General features: G+C 38.0%; 1 pseudogene; it reads right to left on the bottom strand.

The window, feature by feature from the left end:
- Positions 1-2,485: 2,485 nt before the first annotated feature.
- The window catches only part of LOC117305466, a 28,086-nt pseudogene continuing 12,769 nt past the window's right edge, over positions 2,486-17,802 (bottom strand).

Here is a 17,802-nt window from a genome sequence, read left to right as displayed (position 1 = left end):
TTCGTCAGAGCTTGAGTCCAGTGCTCTTAAAGTCATTGGACACCTTCGGTTAACAGTATTGTGTATCACAACTATACAATTACAAACCTGTGAAAATTTAGGCTCAATTGGTCATCGGAGTCGGGAGAAAATAACGGGAAAACCCACCCTTCCGCACGTTTCGCCGTGTCATGGATCTGTTAACCCTGTAAGTTATTTGTAAATCTGTGAACTTTTAATTATTTTTCTGTTCCAAAAGTGTCCAATGGCTTTAATGATTCACAAAAGTACTTTGTAATGGTTGAACAAGGAAATAAAATAAAACAGAACAAAACGAAGGAGAAACATGGAAAGTTAATTTGTTTTATTTCAGTGTGTTGAATGTGAATTCCAAAATGGCAAAACACAGGATAAGTAATCAAATTATGTTGATTTTATTGTAATCGGAAAGGCAAGTCGATATAAAGTTAATGCTGATACCATTCTCCTGTGAGTTGCTGTCTAAAAAGTTGGTTCAAAAAGAAATTCATTGTATAAATACGTGAATGAGAATGGACGAGAAAGTGTAGATTCGTGGATGGAGTGTACGAACCGAAGACGAGTACATTGTAATCACGAATCTACATTTTAGAGTCTGTTCTCTGACTTAAGCTATTTCCCCCTATCTTTGTACATTGTCAAACGACGTTTGGTCACATTTATAACTATTTTGCATCAATCCTTAGCATTTGCATAAGTGCTTACAGTATTATCGAGCACAACGTTTTTATTTAAATTATGTTATTTACTAAAGTTAATTATTTAACTGGGAGAAATGGCTTGGGGACTCTGAAATATAACATGTTTTCAGCTAAGTTTTTCACCTGACGTTATTTTTGATGTTATTTCTGGAAAGACGGTCCATTTCAAATCTTAACTTTTCCATTGAGCACATTTCAAGCTGGTAAGTGCACATTTCGAAAAGCACATTAACTATTTTACTAGCAATATAACCGTCATCGCCCAAAACGTATTGAGTTAAAGGCAGTGGACACTAGTGGTAATTGTCAAAACCTAGCCTTCACAGTTAATGTATCCCAACATTAGCATAATATAACAAACCTGTGAAAATTTGAGCTCAATTGGTTGTCGAACTTGCGAGATAATAATGAAAGAAAAAACACCCTTGTCACACGAAGCTGTGTGCGTTTAGATGGTTGATTTCGAGACCTCAAGTTCTAAATCTGAGGTCTCGAAAGCAAATTCGTGGAAAATTACTTCTTTCTCGAAAACTCCACTTCAGAGGGAGCCGTTTCTCACAATGTTTTATACTACCAACTTCTCCCCATTACTCGTCACCAAGAAAGGTTTTATGCTTAGTAATTATTTTGAGTAACTACCAATAGTGTCCACTGCCTTTAACCTTTATGCAACCACTGGGACAACCCCATTTGAATTATTTATTAAATTTTGTTGTTAAGATAAGTAAACAATTTGTGTCTTGAAGCTTCTTTTTTTTGTACAAGCTGTTTCTGGTCACTGAGGTTGACGTATCAAATTTCCATTATTATTACGTTAAAAAACAAGCGTGAAAAACAAATAGAAGATCAAGAGAAGACACAAGATTAAAACTGTTTTCAAAGAATTGTTGTTGCTTCTCAATGACAATTTAACATCTTTCATTAAAAGCGGACTTGAAGTCAATACATCTACATATCATATTTTTTTTTCAACCTCTCGGTTGTTTTAATCCTATATAAATGGATATACAAACAAAACTTACATGTTAAATTTCATTTCAAAACGTGGAAGCCTTTTTAGATATTGCAGAAAGTCTGGAGTGGTCATGTCCACGAGGGAATAATACACATCAACAACAGCAACAACAACAACAACAACAACAACAACAACAACAACGACAACAACAACACTTTACTGGTGGCTCGCTGAGTAATATATCAGTTTTTGTTTACTCTCTAGAGCTGCGAGTTATCATGCGTTGGAATACAAACTCGCCTTTTAGATATTGCAGAAAGTCTGGAGTGGTCATGTCCACGAGGGAATAATAAACAGCAACAACAACAACAACAACAACAACGACAACAACACTTTACTGGTGGCTCGCTGAGAAATATATCAGTTTTTATTTACTCACTGTAGAGCTGCGAGTTATCATTCGTTGGAATACAAACTCGCTGAGTACTGAAGCTTACAGGCAATGGACACTATTGGTAATTACTCAAAATGTTTATTGACATAAAACATTACTTGGTGACGAGTAATGGGGAGAGGTTGATGGTACAAAACATTGTGAGAAACGACTCCCTCTAAAGTGACGTAGTTTTCGAGAAAGAAGTAATTTTCCACGAATTTGATTTCGAGACTTCAAATTTAGAATTTATCGAAATCAAGCATATGAAAGCGCACAACATCCTGTGACAAGGGTGTTTTTTCTTTCATTATTATCTCGCAACTTCGATGACCAATTGAGCTCAAATTTCACAGGTTTGTTATTTTATGCATATGTTGAGATACACCAAGTGAGAAGACTGGCCTTTGACAACTACCAATAGTGTCCATTGTCTTTAAAATAAGCAAATAGTTGACTTATTCTAATAGAGATTTGAGTTATTGGTTGGAGTTGACAAGTGAAGCAAATATACTGTTGGGATTCTCGAGGAGGTTTTCTGGCGTATCATACTCAACTACCTTCCCGTCACTCAGCGTCAAGATGGTGTCAGAATCCAAAATGGTCGCCACTCGATGCTGGTACAAAAACAGAAATACACAATAGATACAAATAAACAATCAAATTATATAAAATACATAATATGTTAAAAGTTGATAGTTTGTTTAAAGACGATGGACAACATTTGGAAATTGTCAAAGACCAGTCTTCTATTTTGGTGTATCTCAACATTATGCACAAAACAACGAACCTTGGTAATCGAAATTGTGAGATAATAATGGAAGAAAAACGCCATTTTCGCATAAGTTATGTGCTTTCAGATGCTTGATTTCGAGACCTCAAAATCTAGTTCTGAGGTCTCGAAATTAAATTCAGATATTTTAGTTACTTCTTCCTCGAATAATACAAGGGAGTCGTTTCGCACAATGTTTTATACTATCAACAGGTCTCCATTGCTTGTTACAAAGTAAGTCTTTATGCTAACAGTTATTCTTTGAGTAATATACCAATAGTGTCAAGTGCCTTTAACGAGAGGGTATTCGTTTAGTATCACTCTTAAAATTTCTGCCAATAAAAACTTACTTTTAACATCTATTAAATACTTACTTGTTTTGAGTATGCATACATCAGCTTTCGATATAGTGATATGGTATTTAGAGAATCAGTTACTTTGAAGTAATGTGGTTTAGAAAAAGATTTAATTTCACAACACTTCAATAATATTTTTAATAATAATAATAATAATTATAATAATAATAATAATAAACAGCATTTACAAGGCGCATTATGAGTCAAAGAGATTCCTCAAGGCGCCCAACAATAAAAACTAAAATGCAAAAATCAAGATCAATTAAGATAATAATTATAGGCTAAATACTTTTAAACCGAAAAATAACCGACATAAAAAAGATACACCAATGCAGACAAAATCTGAAAAGCGTTACTGACAGTTAAGTCTCTCATTTTGTATATTCCAGATATGGATGATTTTTTCCCAGTGCGTGGACATTTTCAATATCTTGAACGTGCCCACCTTTTAATCGATTAATTTTTTATATATAGGATTAAAGACAGTGGACACCTTTGGTAATTGTCAAAGACCAGTCTTCTCACTTGGTGTATCTAAACATATGCATGAAATAACAAACATGTGAAAATTTGAGCTCAATTGGTCGTCGAAGTTGCGAGATATGAATAAAATAAAAAAGACCCTTGTCACATCAAGTTGTGTGCTTTCAGATTCTTGATTTCGAGACCTCAAATTCTAAACTTGAGGTCTCAAAATCAAATTCGTGGAAAATTACTTTTTTTTCTCGAAAACTACGTTACTTCGGAGGGAGCGGTCTCTCACACTGTTTTGTACTATCAACCTCTCCCCAATACTCATTACCAAGTGAGGTTTTATGCTTATATTTATTTTGAGTAAATACCAAAAGTGTCCACTGCCTTTAAAATAATCGAAGGGTTAAAAAAAAATCAAAGTTAGGCCTGTACTTTCCCTTGTTGTTTATTGGTGTTTTTCGTGAATTATCTTTGGCAAAATATTCTTGTTAATAAATTACCATTACGCCTACATAATGCAATTGTTTCCGAATTTAAAACAAACCTGCCAGTAAAACTTACCGCTATTGTCAGAACTGTGCAATCTGCAAAAACAGTTGCCACGACTTCTTGTAGAATCTTATCCTGTAAATAAATATATAACTCATTTAAAAGGCAAACCAAAATGTAACGGGGTGGGACGTGTTGGGAACTTTCGCCAGAAACACAACTCTATTTTCTTAGGAGATAGATGAAGACTTGTTCTTACAATAAAGAAATGTATATAGTTAGCGGTGAAATTGTTAGTTTTAAGGGTTATAAGGTTCTTCCAATATCAATCCTCCAGAGAAAGAAATATGTATTATAGTTTGAGGACCCCACAGGTAACATGGCATTTACTGCATGTTTTCCACTTTCCCCGTTTTTTTTCTTCGTTTTTTTTGTTAAGCGTTTAGTTACACCATTGGTGGACTTTAGTTACTGTTTCTCTCAATAACAATGATGTATTTTATTAGATGTAGCTGTTTTGGGTTCACCTTTTTTTTAAGAGCAGCGAAGTCATTTTTGTTCTCCGCATGCATACTTCTCGTTCCCCCTCCCGTCCACACTCAGATCAAAAAAGAATCTGCAACTAGTTCCTTACATCATTTAGCCCTCTTCTCCCCCATTATGACAATGTTTGATTACCAACAGGTTGACCACTCATTAAAGTACATGTCCTCGGATCCCATTATGAAATATGAGGTAAATTTTGTAGTTGATTGGTAAACCTCTTTCTCACCGTCTCAATATCTATGGATGCTGTAGCCTCATCCATGATGAGGATCCGAGAACGTCTCAAGAAAGCACGAGCCAAACAGAAGAGCTGCCGCTGACCAACGCTGAAATTCTCACCACCCTCGGATACCAAAGAATCTGTAAGCACTCAAGGGAACATCGTTTACTTTATAAAAAAATTTCATTCTGGTTAGTTGGTAATTTAAAAAAAAAATTACATTTCTACTGAATTTTAAGAGAATACGCTTGAGAAAAATGTTAAGGTTTAAGTAGCAAGGACAAGATCGTTTACCTGCTGGACTTTTAACATCATAGACCGGTCCGCTGTTTCAAGTGACTTGTCTCATTGACTCGTACACAACTTAGTTTAACTCTGTCATTTTATAGTAATACTATTGTTTGGCACGCCCAGATCAAAATTCCAGTTGAATCTTTAAACTGGGTTTAACTGGACCTAGTGGAAAACCAGTTGATAAACTAGTTAAACACAGTTAAACCAATTGGTTAACTATGGAAAATGGTAGTTTAACACAGTTAAACCTGGTCCAAACCAGTTGGTTAATATGGAAAAAGGATGAGTTTGGTCACTATCTAGTTGAACCAGTTGACCCCAGTTAACTGGGTTCAACTGGAATTTTGACCTGGGACACCTGACCCCTCCCGTGGAAACATAGGTCTCCCCTGGAATGTTGAAATACTCCATTTAGTATTAGCACAGCCTTTTCTTGACACCAATAGCTTTATTTTTGGACCAATATTTCTATCTGCACTCGCTCTTTGCTGATCTTGGTTTCTTCACTGCAGCCGCAGCCACAGCCACATTAATAGCCGAAACCAAGATTCCAAGATTCATAGACTTTCTCACCTAGTCCCTCTGGCATCCTCTTCACTGTTTCCTTGAGCTGGGAGATCTCCAAACTGTTCCAGAGATCAATTTCTGATCTCCTGTTTTCGGGATCAAGATTGTATCTAAAGTTTAGAAGAGACAATGAGAGATTAATTATTATTCGATTTGTGACCAAAATATTGCACTGTCTTATAAGTTATCGATCTATGTAAATTAATTACAACTTAAATACTAAGGTGGAAGCGGTGTGATGAAAGCGGTTCCTCTAAAAATACGTCTTATTTCGGAAAAATGTTTTGTTTTACCTGATTGTGCCGTTGAATAAGATGGGATCTTGTGGGATGATTGCTATGCGTTGTCTTAGAGTGCTAAGAGGAACTTGGTTGATGTCCACGTCATCAATAAGAATACGACCTGAGATGAAAAAGACATCTCGGATCATGTACTTACAGCCACTTCTGATTTACAACTTAACCCATTCAATCCCACATCAACCCAGACAAAGCCAATGAGCATAGCCCATCGCACCCAAATCAACCCACCCTATCCCAGTCCCAAACGAACCAGATCAACCCATCCCAAACTTAACCCATTCAATCCCACATCAACCCAGACAAAGCCAACTAGCATAGCCCATCGCACCCAAATCACCCCAACCTATCCCAGTCCCAAACAAACCAGATCAACCCATTCCAAACTTAACCCATTCAATCCCACATCAACCCAGACAAAGCCAATGAGCATAGCCCATCGCACTCAAATTAACTCAACCTATCCCAGTCCCAAACGAACCAGATCAACCCATCCCAAAATCCACCCATTCAATCCCATATTATCCCAGACAAAGCCAATGAGCATAGCCCATCGCACCCAAATTAACCCAACCTATCCCAGCCCCATACGAACCAGATCAACCCATCAAACACTCCACCCATTCACCAAGCAAAACTGTTCCAACTGAACCAACCCCAACCCAACCAAGTCGACCCAATCAGTAAAAACACAAGCGATAAAAAACACCACAATCAAACTCATATCAACTCACGCACACAATTATTTGGAAAAGTTTCCGTATGGCGCTACCACTTTTTCATTCGATATGAAATAATATAGTATCTTATTTACCTCAATGAGATATCCCTTTTTGTTAAAAAAAAAGGGTGAAAAAGTGGTACCATACGGAAAGTTATTCCACTTTTTTTTCCCAGGGACTTTAAAAAGGGATCAGAAAAAAATTAAAAGGGCACATCCAATGTGATAAAGAAAACAAGATCAGGAATGGGCGATGTTTCGCACACAATACATTTACCTTTGTAAGTGTCAATAATTCTGAAAAGTGCCAATGTGAGTGACGACTTTCCACTTCCCGTGCGACCACAAATTCCAACCTAAACAAAAAGCAAAAAAGAAAATTCACCAAAATCATATCAAGAGTGATGCAGAGTAATTGAAACATAACTGCAAACATTGGGCAAAGAAGAAAAAGAAGTTTTGAAGACGTACCTTTTCTCCAGAGCGGAATGTGAGTGATATATTTTTGAGGACTGGTTCAAGCTCTGCTGCGTAACGTACTGAGATTCCTTGCATTGTGATTGCACCGTGCTTCGGCCAGTCGACAGCGGGCTCCGTACCTGTCAAAAAGGAAATTCAACAAACGGTCAAATAATAATTAATATGACCATGGAATTTCTACCTCCGTGCTCTGAACGACATAAAAGTGGAAATTTACCTGGCAAGTCCGCTGAAACCTACCAGTCAAAAGTCTCCAAATATGGTTTAACATTTTTTTGCAAAGTGTTAATTGAGTAAACTATGACGTCATCAGTTCTAAGGTCTGATGGACCCTACCCATAAAATATGCTAATAACATTCACGCATGCGTACAGACCCTGTTGTTGGCAAACGCCATAGACCTTATCGCAAATACCAATGCGCAAGCGCAGACTGTTGAATGAGGTGTATTGTGGGATAGATATGGATCAAATTTTGATACCAGCAAGACCACAATGCACCTAATTCCAAGCTTTACGCGCGCGCCCCGGTATTTGCGATAAGGTCTATAGAGTTATGCACTAAGCAGACGCGCAATTGCGTCTGCGTCACGCACCCGTAGCCGTGTACAAAGCAGCGCGATGTTCCCTCATTTTGCTAACCAAAACGTTAGTGCGCACGCGCTATGTGCAATTTACATAGTTCATGGCATGGGAAGGGTCTATTATAACGTTTTATTGAGTTGAGTCTGTCACTTTACCTGCGTAGGTTTCATTCGGTACTCCAATGTACTCTTTGATGCGTTCAATTGCATTCATGTACATTTCAGTTTCGGCGGCAAAACGGATGGCAAAATTCATGTAAGCACCGATCTGTAAAACAGTGTATTAGGGAATCAGTAACTGGTACTACATGAAGATAACGAATCAGTAACTGGTACTACACCAAGAGAAAGAACCAGTAACTGGTACTACATCAAGAAAAGGAATCAGTAACTGGTACTACATCAAGAGAATGAATCCCTAGAGTATCCGAGAGCAAGTAATGAATTTGAGAAAAAAAGTGAAGACAAACTGACAAACAACAAACAAACAACCTTCAGAACCGGAAATTCAACTTTTAATACAAATTATTGTTCCTTGTAAAGATTTACCTCGATTATGTACGTAATGGCTAGACCGACTTTGCTTGGTTCTGTGGAACCGTTCATTGAACTAATGATGGTTCCTATTCCTGCGACCAGCATACCAATCGTTCCAATCATCTCCTAGAAAGACAAAACAATGTTGAAAATAAGTGTTTATTGGCCAATAGTACTTGAATGGACTTAAAGGTGCGGATCAGAAAGCGGATGATGCGAATATAAAAATATCAAGCACTCTATATTCATAAGGCACCTAATCTCTGAATGAACCTTGCGAAATCAAAACGCATGTGTGCATAATATGATGAATATGCATAACCTCATGCATTAACAAAATCAGATTAAAATACATCGCTCAATTATAACGTGTATGACAGTTAGAAGCCAAGCTTGAAGCCTTTCTGCGCATTTTGATATTCAAAGAAATATACGGCGACCTAGCCGTGACCATTAAATATATTATATTAAAGGCACTGAACACGTTTGGTAATTGTCAAAGACCAGTGTTCTCACTTGGGGTATCCCAACGTAATGCATAAAATAACAAGCCTGTGAAAATTTGGGCTTAATTGGTCATCGAAGTTCAGAGAAAATGATGAAAGAAAAAACACCCTTGTTGGACGAATTTGTGTGCATTCAGATAGGAATAAAAGACTTCTGGCTAGAAGTCTTTTAATATTTTAGTTAGAAATTACCTCTTTCTAATAATCTTCGCTACTTCAGAGGGAGCTGTTTCTCACAATGTTTTATACTATCAACAGCTCTCCATTGGTCGTTGCCAAGTCAGTTTTTTTTTAAGTTAATTTGTTTTGAGTAATTACCAAAGGTGTACCTTCCCTTAAACACTCACTCAACCTTCATGTGTCAGTATTGACGAATCATAAAACAAAGTCAGCTACCTAATCAAACTACCTAAATTTGATCCTCACCAAGCACCTCGTTGCATATCTGAGTCAACAGCTATACACACAAACTGCCTCCGAATCATACTTGAAAGTTCTAGTTTAGTTTGATTAGACTTTACACTGGCATAAAATATAAATATGCAAATAGATCATAAAGAAACAAAGAAGCAAAATAGCTATAAACACCAAGCCAGTGAGTGGCGAGGGGGAACAGGTGACCAGCACCTCTACAAAGCCGTCCTGCCACAAGAAAAGGTCTCGACAGGCTAACCAATACCACGTTGTACAACATCAACCACCAAAGTTCAGTAACTCAGACCATCCAAAAACGAAAACTCAGATGGGTTGGACTCATCCTACGGAAACCCACCAACAAGCCACTCAACATCTATGCTCTGTACTCCCCATCGCATGGCCGGTGTCAGATGCAATCGTGTCCGCCATGCAATACTGTCCGCTCCGGATACTTTTGCATATGCAGTCGTGTCCGGGGCTATGCAAAAACCGTCCGGTGGACACTGTACATGACTGTACACGTAATACACGTGCGCGCGTAAGTGAGCGTGCATGCACCTGAACCTACGTATATGGAGCTAGATAATCACGTATTTTATGATTGCAGCGAATACCTAACGGCCGAACATTTCCCATGTCATTCATGACATGCACTTAGCTTGTAAACAAAATGGCGAACGTGTTCCGTCCACCATGCGTCGACCATGGGGCGTTTAATTTACTGCACTGACGGTTTTGCATGGGGGCGGACCCAACTGCATATGCAAATGTGTCCGGGCGGACACAATTGCATTATGCAGCAACGTCTGGGCGGACAAGATTGCATATGCAAAACCGTCCGGCGGACATTATTGCATATGCAATAATGTCCTCCGGATAGTATTGCATAGAGGACATAATTGCATGCGACACCGGCGCAAACAAGGTCGTCAGCGCCTGGTGTACCCGAGTACATAGGAAGATTAGTCTCCCCGGATTTTCTGCTCTCGCTTGAGATTCAGAAAATAGCACAAGACAGGAGAGAATGGGAAAAGCTTGTGCCCGCCTGCTGTGCAGCCGGCTGTTGATGATGATGCATCACCTAATAATTAAATATTCACATATTATTTGCAATTTTATGAAGTTTTGCCTTACCAGTCGAAGACCATTCCATCGATGTGTTGATTGAAGGTACAGGAACGTCATGTTGTTGACGTTTAATTTCTTCATAAGGGCATGGTAGAACCGACCCTGGTCTCTAAAATTTGGAGGGGAAATAACACCAGAGCCAATGCGCCACGTTAACGAACAAGTTGAGAATAAACTTCGAAAAAAAAGCAATTCCATTCAAATCAAAATATGACAATTTAAATTGACATCAGTATAAAAAAAAGGTAATGATTAGGAATGCAGATTTTGTGATACATTATGATAGATCGTATACCTGTAAGCCCGTATTGTTGGTAGACCGCTCAGAGTTTCCGAGAAGTGGGCAAATATTGGAGACTTGGTTACGCTGTCTAGACGCTGCAAGGACCTTGGAAAATGAGAAGAAGACACTGCAGTTATTATTTTTAAGCAGTACAATTTGTTTGTTTGAAGTTAGGGTAAACGCAAAATTAATCTAGCTGTGAAGCTAATAATTTGCTACAAAATCACTTAAAGACAGTGGACACTATTTGTAATTGCCAAAGACCAGTCTTCTCACTTAGTGTGTCTAAACATATGCATACAATAAAAAAAACTATCAAAATTTGAGCTCTGGTCGTCGAAATAATGAAAGAAAAAACACCCTTGTCACACGAAGTTGTGTGCAATTAGATGGTTGATTTCGAGACCTCAAATTCTAAATCTGAGGTCTCGAAATCAAATTCATGGAAAATTACTACTTTCTCGAAAACTATGTCACTTCAGAGGGAGCCGTTTCTCACAATGTTTTATACTATCAACCTCTCCCCATTGCTTGTTACCAAGCAAGGTTTTATGCTAATAACTATTTTGAGTAATTACCAATAGTGTCCACTGTCCTTAAGTCTTCACTGGCAACATGTTTTTGACAAAAACAAAGAATTCAGTGCATAACATTGTTATTGATAGTATTGATAAGGTGTCATTGTTCTAGGGGCGGGGGGGGGGGGGGGGGGTCATCGAACCTTGACGTTGTGACGTAGAACGTGGCCAGAAGAAACCCGCATAGCAGCAGCGGAACAGCGAACAGAATAAAGATTGGCAGGACAATACAGTTCACAACAACGCCAGTCAGGTACCCAACGCTGAAGAAGATTGTGGTATCTATGCTTTGAAAAAGTTTCTGAAAAGAAAAAAGAAAAGAAAAAAATACCTTTAAATTAATATCTTAAAGGAACACGTTGCCTTGGATCAGACGAGTTGGTCTTGAAAAGCGTTTGTAACCGTTTGTTATAAAATGCATATGGTTGGAAAGATGATGTAAAAGTAGAATACAATGATCCACACAGGTTTGCCTCGAAATTGTGTGGTTTTCCTTTTACTGTGCGAACTAACACGGCCGGCCATTTATGGGAGTCCAAAAATTGACCCCCCTAAAGGCCGACCGTGTTGGTCGACGAGGTAAAAGGAAAACCGTGCAATTTCGAGGCATATTTGTGTGGACCATTGTATTCTACTTTGACAACATCTTTTCCACCCGTATGCATTTTATTAAAAAAAACGGTTACAAACGCTTTTCAAAGACCAACTCGATCGATCCAAGGCAACGTGTTCCTTTAAGTTAATAACAGCTAACGCAAAGTGTAGGATCGAGGTCTGGTACATAGTTGTCTATAATGGTTGTGAAGAGTTGAAATTGATTAGTTAAAGCTGAAAAATGTATGTTTTATAATGTTTTATGCAGATAGATATCTACAAAGATATTCAGTTCAGGTTGTGCAGTTAGCATTCAAATATATATAAATCATATAAATACTATTTGATTTGGTCTGGATTTGTATAGGCCTTTTCGTGAGTTCTTCCAATTTCGAAATTTTACTTATGCTTCAAAATGAGGAAAAGTCTGTTTTTCTTCATGCACTCAGGATTTCCCACTCATGTTTGTCTAACTCCCAACAATGTTTACCATTATCTTGTCCGAACATTTTTAGCATAGCCATTTTTTTTAAAAACTCCTTTCCATGTCTTTGTCAAGCAATTTTCCGAATCAGATTGTTTTCAGTTGTAGTTTTTCTTGAACAGTTTGGTGAGATTACTGCTCAATTCAATTCAATTCAATTTACAATAATTTCCAACAAAACGTTTCCACAATATATTTCCACTGTATGTACATTTCAAGAAAATGTTTTAAAAGACTTTGTTAATTGTCATTGTATGGCCCTTTCTTGTTTGACCTTTATACATAAATACTCATCAAAAGATTTAATAATCTTTGTCTAAGAATACATTTGTCCTTTTGTAAACAATCATTAAATTTTAATCATGGCACATCCTTTCAAGAAAGAAACAAACCTAACACAGAAGTTTCAACCCCGTGTTCTTACCATGTCCATGATATTTGTATCACTTGATAAGCGGTTCAGAATGCGCCCTAACGGTGTAGTGTCAAAAAATCTGCCAAAGAATTGACAACAGAATTAATAGACGAGTAAAGAATAAGCATCTTTTTAAACAGTGCCAATGAACATGCATTGAAAAAAAGTATATATCATAAAAAGGTAAGGGATAACACTAGTGTTTCGCCCACAGGGTTTCAAAGACAACATGGAGGGGAAAAGAAGGGAAGAAAACAGCCAAGATAATTACAAATTCACGAAAGTCACAGCGAAATGTAGTTGACAAATAATTTGAAACAAATTGTATAGTTCACGAGTGACCCTGGTAGGTCACTGTGTAAGTCCTAAAAATGCAAAATTTCATGATGATAGTGTAGATTAACCGATGTCTATCAAAGAATATTGAATATAATAGTATACAAATATTGACTGCTTCGAGGGCTTTGGTTAAAACTACGACTCCCGAGGTGATCCCCGGAGCGTTCTATCTTCCCGAGGCGCAGAGTAAAAGCAATCAATATTTGTTTTATAACACCCCCACAGACTATTCATCATACTCGTACACGTAACGTTCGTACGCGCGTTTCAGATACACAGATGCACAACACTGATTGGGTTCGAGGTGGGTAAAAGACGTCTGGGTACTGCACGCCGTGTGAAAGTCATCGGACTATCACACGGCAAACGATATAAGAAATATCATGTGACGCGCTTCTTAACCAATGAAAAGGCAGAATATTTGTAAGGAGTGTTATAATACATAAATAAATTGGTACTGAGTGCGGTGAACAAAATTGACGGAAGAACAAATGATGCGGTACGACATAACTCCACTTTTTATAATGACTTACCTCATAGAGCAACGTGTTACGTTTTGTAGCATGGTTATGTGCAGTTTCTTGGATGCAATGTACGCACCGACTGCAATGGATACGTTACCCACTAATACAGACATCACACCCGCAAGAGAGAGACCAGCGTAGCCTGCTATGTAGTAGGATAGTGGTTCCTTCGTGGACTGGTATCAGGCAAAAGAAACATAAAAGGTTAAGTAGAATTTGAAACTATTCATGGAAGATTAACGCAGTAAACGTAATGCAAGTGGAGTAGTTGCGTAAAGTTTTGTGAAACCGGCTACATGACTTTTGCGTTGTGACGCGATGTTCATGTATCTTCACAGACACAAATTTATCTCTGAAATTGTTTGTGGCCCTGAAGACACTTAAAAAAATGAAACGTAGAGCTGGTACACCTCTTTTCAGAACCACTACAACTCATAGGGTTTCTTTTAAGGCCACCGTGAGCCCTAATAGAGAAATGCTGTGACATTTTACTTCATGCTATAGGCAGTGGACACTATTGGTAGTTACTCAAAATAATTATCACCATAAAAACCGTTTATTTTTTACTTGATTAGGAGTAATTGGGAGAGGTTGATAGACTAAGTATAAAACATTGTGAGAAACAACTCCCTCTGAATTTTCGAGAATTAAGTAAATTTCCACGAATTTGATTTCGAGACCTCAGATTTAGAATTTAAGGTCTCGAAATCAAGTATCTGAAAGCACACAACTTCGTGTGACCATGGTGCGACAAGGGTGTTTTTTCGTTCACTGTATCTCGCAACTTCGACGACTGATTGAGCTCAAATTTCCACAGGTTTGTTATTTTATGCATAATGTTGAGATACACAAACTGTGAAGACTATGTCTTTGACAATTACCAATAGTGTCCAGTGTCTTTAACAATGCATCATTTTAGTTTCCTTGCCAACCATTCTTAAGGTTTGATTTTCCGGTTGCCAATACTGAGGGTACCAATAAACATACCTTAGATGTTGGGTTAGTATACCTCAATGTCAATAATGAAGGATTCACAATAAAGGGGCGTCACCAAGACTTTCCAGGAGGATTAGTTCTATAAAAGGACTGACATGGACTGACATGTATGGAGGCATTTTTAGAAACATTGTACAGCAGTTCAGAATTACCAAGAAGTCCATAAAGAACAATCGATTAAGTTAAAGTCATTGTCTCAAATTAAAATTGGTCGGCTGTTATGTGGTCTTTTTGTTTCTACGTTGCAAACAGACTGGTCCCCTTCCTGGTCTGCAAGGATAATGACATGTATTGGCATGCATACACATGTACGTCGGATCTGACTGCGAGTCTCATAAAGGCCGTGTGAAAATATGCGAGGTCAAAGGTGATTATGTACGTGGGCTCAGCAACAGAATTCTGGCGTGATTCACGAGCCTCGAAGTGTGACATCACATGTTGCAAAGCATGCAAACATTTTCAATGACTTTTACAAAAAGGCCCCCTCCATTTCAAACGCTTGGTGGCGCGCTTTATTATGCAATGCAAAGATACAGTTTGTCAGATAACTATTATTGGTTTAATTACGTTGTCTGCAGAGATGCCTGCCTCGGACCAAGACGACAGCCAGAAATTGGTGCCAGCCGTGAAGGTGCCATGGGCAATGTAGCCGGCCACGGACGACATTGACATGAACCAAGTCATGGCATGAAAGTAGAACAAATACATCTTGTAAGAAACAGAACCTTTCTCCATCTCTTCTTGCTCGATCAGTTTGGCTCCTTTGGGTATTGACACTAGATAGAACAAAACAACAAAATAAACCTTGGAGATCAGTGAAGCGTAGGAAAAGTGAAAAACAGACGCGGATCCAAATTTCATGTGATGATACAAAGTGGAATTCTACTCTAACACAGATGCTTGGAAATGAGCAGACCATAACCTTTTCATTTTCGATCAAAAGAGATTTATATTTCTGAATAGTACCTGCTTGCGTGTTATTTTTAAAGCTCTATTTCTCATGAGCAAGCCACTTTTCAGTTTTGTCAGGGAGTGCCTGATCCCGGTTTTCATAAGGAAATCTTTCTCCGGAGATTTTGTCCCCGATATGGGAAACTAAAGTGAGGAGGATATGGTGCTATCAGATGATGTTTGTACACAGTTCGCTTAAATGAGGGGGGGGGGGGGGCACACACATAATCTCCAGAGGGACAGACTCAAAATACCTGATTGTTTTGACAGTTCTCGTGAGATCTGTTTCCGAAACACAGTTTTCCTCTCGTCTTCCGACAGTCCGCGGAGGGTTTCTTCAATCTCCGTTTCGGATTCAGTCGCCGTCTTGACAGCTTGTTGATATTCACTGTAGAGATCTGGAGTCTCATCCACAATGTCTTGAAGGGTTCCTTGGTGAGCTATACGTCCCTCCTTCATCACGATGATCTGGGGAACAACAAATTATATAATTCTTCCTCGGCGGCCAAGCTCAGCAAAAATGCTTTAAAGGCACTGTACACGTTTGGTAATTATCAAAGACCAGTGTTCTTACTTTGTGCATCCCATCATAAGCATAAAATAAAAAGCCTGTGCAAATTTGGGCTCAATTGGTCATCGAAGTTGCGAGAAAATTATGAAAGAAAAAAACCCCTTGTTGGACGAATTTGTGTGCTTTCAGATGGGAATAAAAGACTTCTAGCAAGAAGTCATTTTAATATTTTCTCAAAAACTACGTTACTTCAGAGGGAGTCGTTTCCCATAATGTTTTATTCTATCAACAGCACTCCAATGCTCTTTACCAAGTCAATTTTTAAGTTCATATTTGTTTGAGTACTTACCAAACATGTACCTTCATTCCCTTTAAGTATATTGAAATTAACACATTTCCCCCTTATTCACTCAAACTCTATAAGGGCTCCTTTTTAGCAATTTTTGTTTTCGCGCACCAATTTTTTTTTCCCGATTCAGATTCATTTTGATAATTCTAAGACACTAAAGATGCTATGTCAGATTTTTGGCCCCAAACCTTAAAAAATAGAATTTTTGAGTGAATGGTATTTCAAAGAGTATCACCCGCTCTAACGAAAAAAAGTTTAACTTTGACTTTTAATGGCCAGGAACCATGACAAAAATTTAAAACGTTTCTTATAAAACACATAAGAATTGGTCACGTGATATATTGTCGGGATTCCGACAAAAACTAATTTTGAGCACTTTGTTATACTGCTACTAATAATTTACAGACTTTTTCGAGCAAAGGCTCAAATGAAAGCTTGTAACTTTCTCGACCCCCATCAAAATACGTTTTGAATTTTAAATCAAAATTTTGGGTCAAATCGGCAAAAAATCTGACATAGCATCTTTAAAATCTACACTTTGACCATTCTGAAGTTGAATTTCTACTTCCTATAGTTACGGTTGATGACATTGAATGGTGGTTTTTACCAAATTGAATGAGTCTTGTGGCCGAATGAAGATGACCACAGTGAACGCTAATAAATTGCTGCAATTGTAAATACTTCATTTGATTGTTGAATGCTGATTCAAATGAGCATTTTTTTCAAACGAGATTTACCTGGAAATTACACTTTGTATACTTGGCATAAATAAATGAGTAATACAAGACTTGCTTTATGACAACATTATTTTGTGTATTTTTATCAATTTACTAAGAAAGTGGAAGTATACTCCTCGGAAAAGCGTACCTTTTGAGCGTGGTGGAGGTATTGTAACTGATGCGTTACCAAGACAACGGTTCGCTTCTTACGCAGCAAAGTGCCCACGATAGCTTTCTGGAAGACATGTGATCCAACATGGACGTCTAAAGCAGACAGTGGATCGTCCTGTACAAAAGATGGTGTTACAAACACGCAAGAGCATTCTTCAGTTCACTATTATTAAAAAAACCATTGCTCTCTAAAAGTACCATGACCGGTCCCTGGGACTTTCCGCGAGAGATTATGTGCACCGAAGGTGCAGCTGCCAAACGTCACCTCGGACCAATCAAAACACAGATATAGAAAGCTTACGTCACTGCACGTTTATCCTTATGAATTGTAACCAATGAAATAAGCGGTTCTGAAAAGCAACCTGTCTTTATCCTTATCCGGATAAAGACAG

Source organism: Asterias rubens, chromosome 2 (assembly GCF_902459465.1).
Source record: "Asterias rubens chromosome 2, eAstRub1.3, whole genome shotgun sequence".
In the NCBI taxonomy this organism is placed as follows: domain Eukaryota; kingdom Metazoa; phylum Echinodermata; class Asteroidea; order Forcipulatida; family Asteriidae; genus Asterias; species Asterias rubens.
Note: the sequence above shows the minus strand (reverse complement) of the source record. Positions and strands in the feature narration are given on the sequence as shown.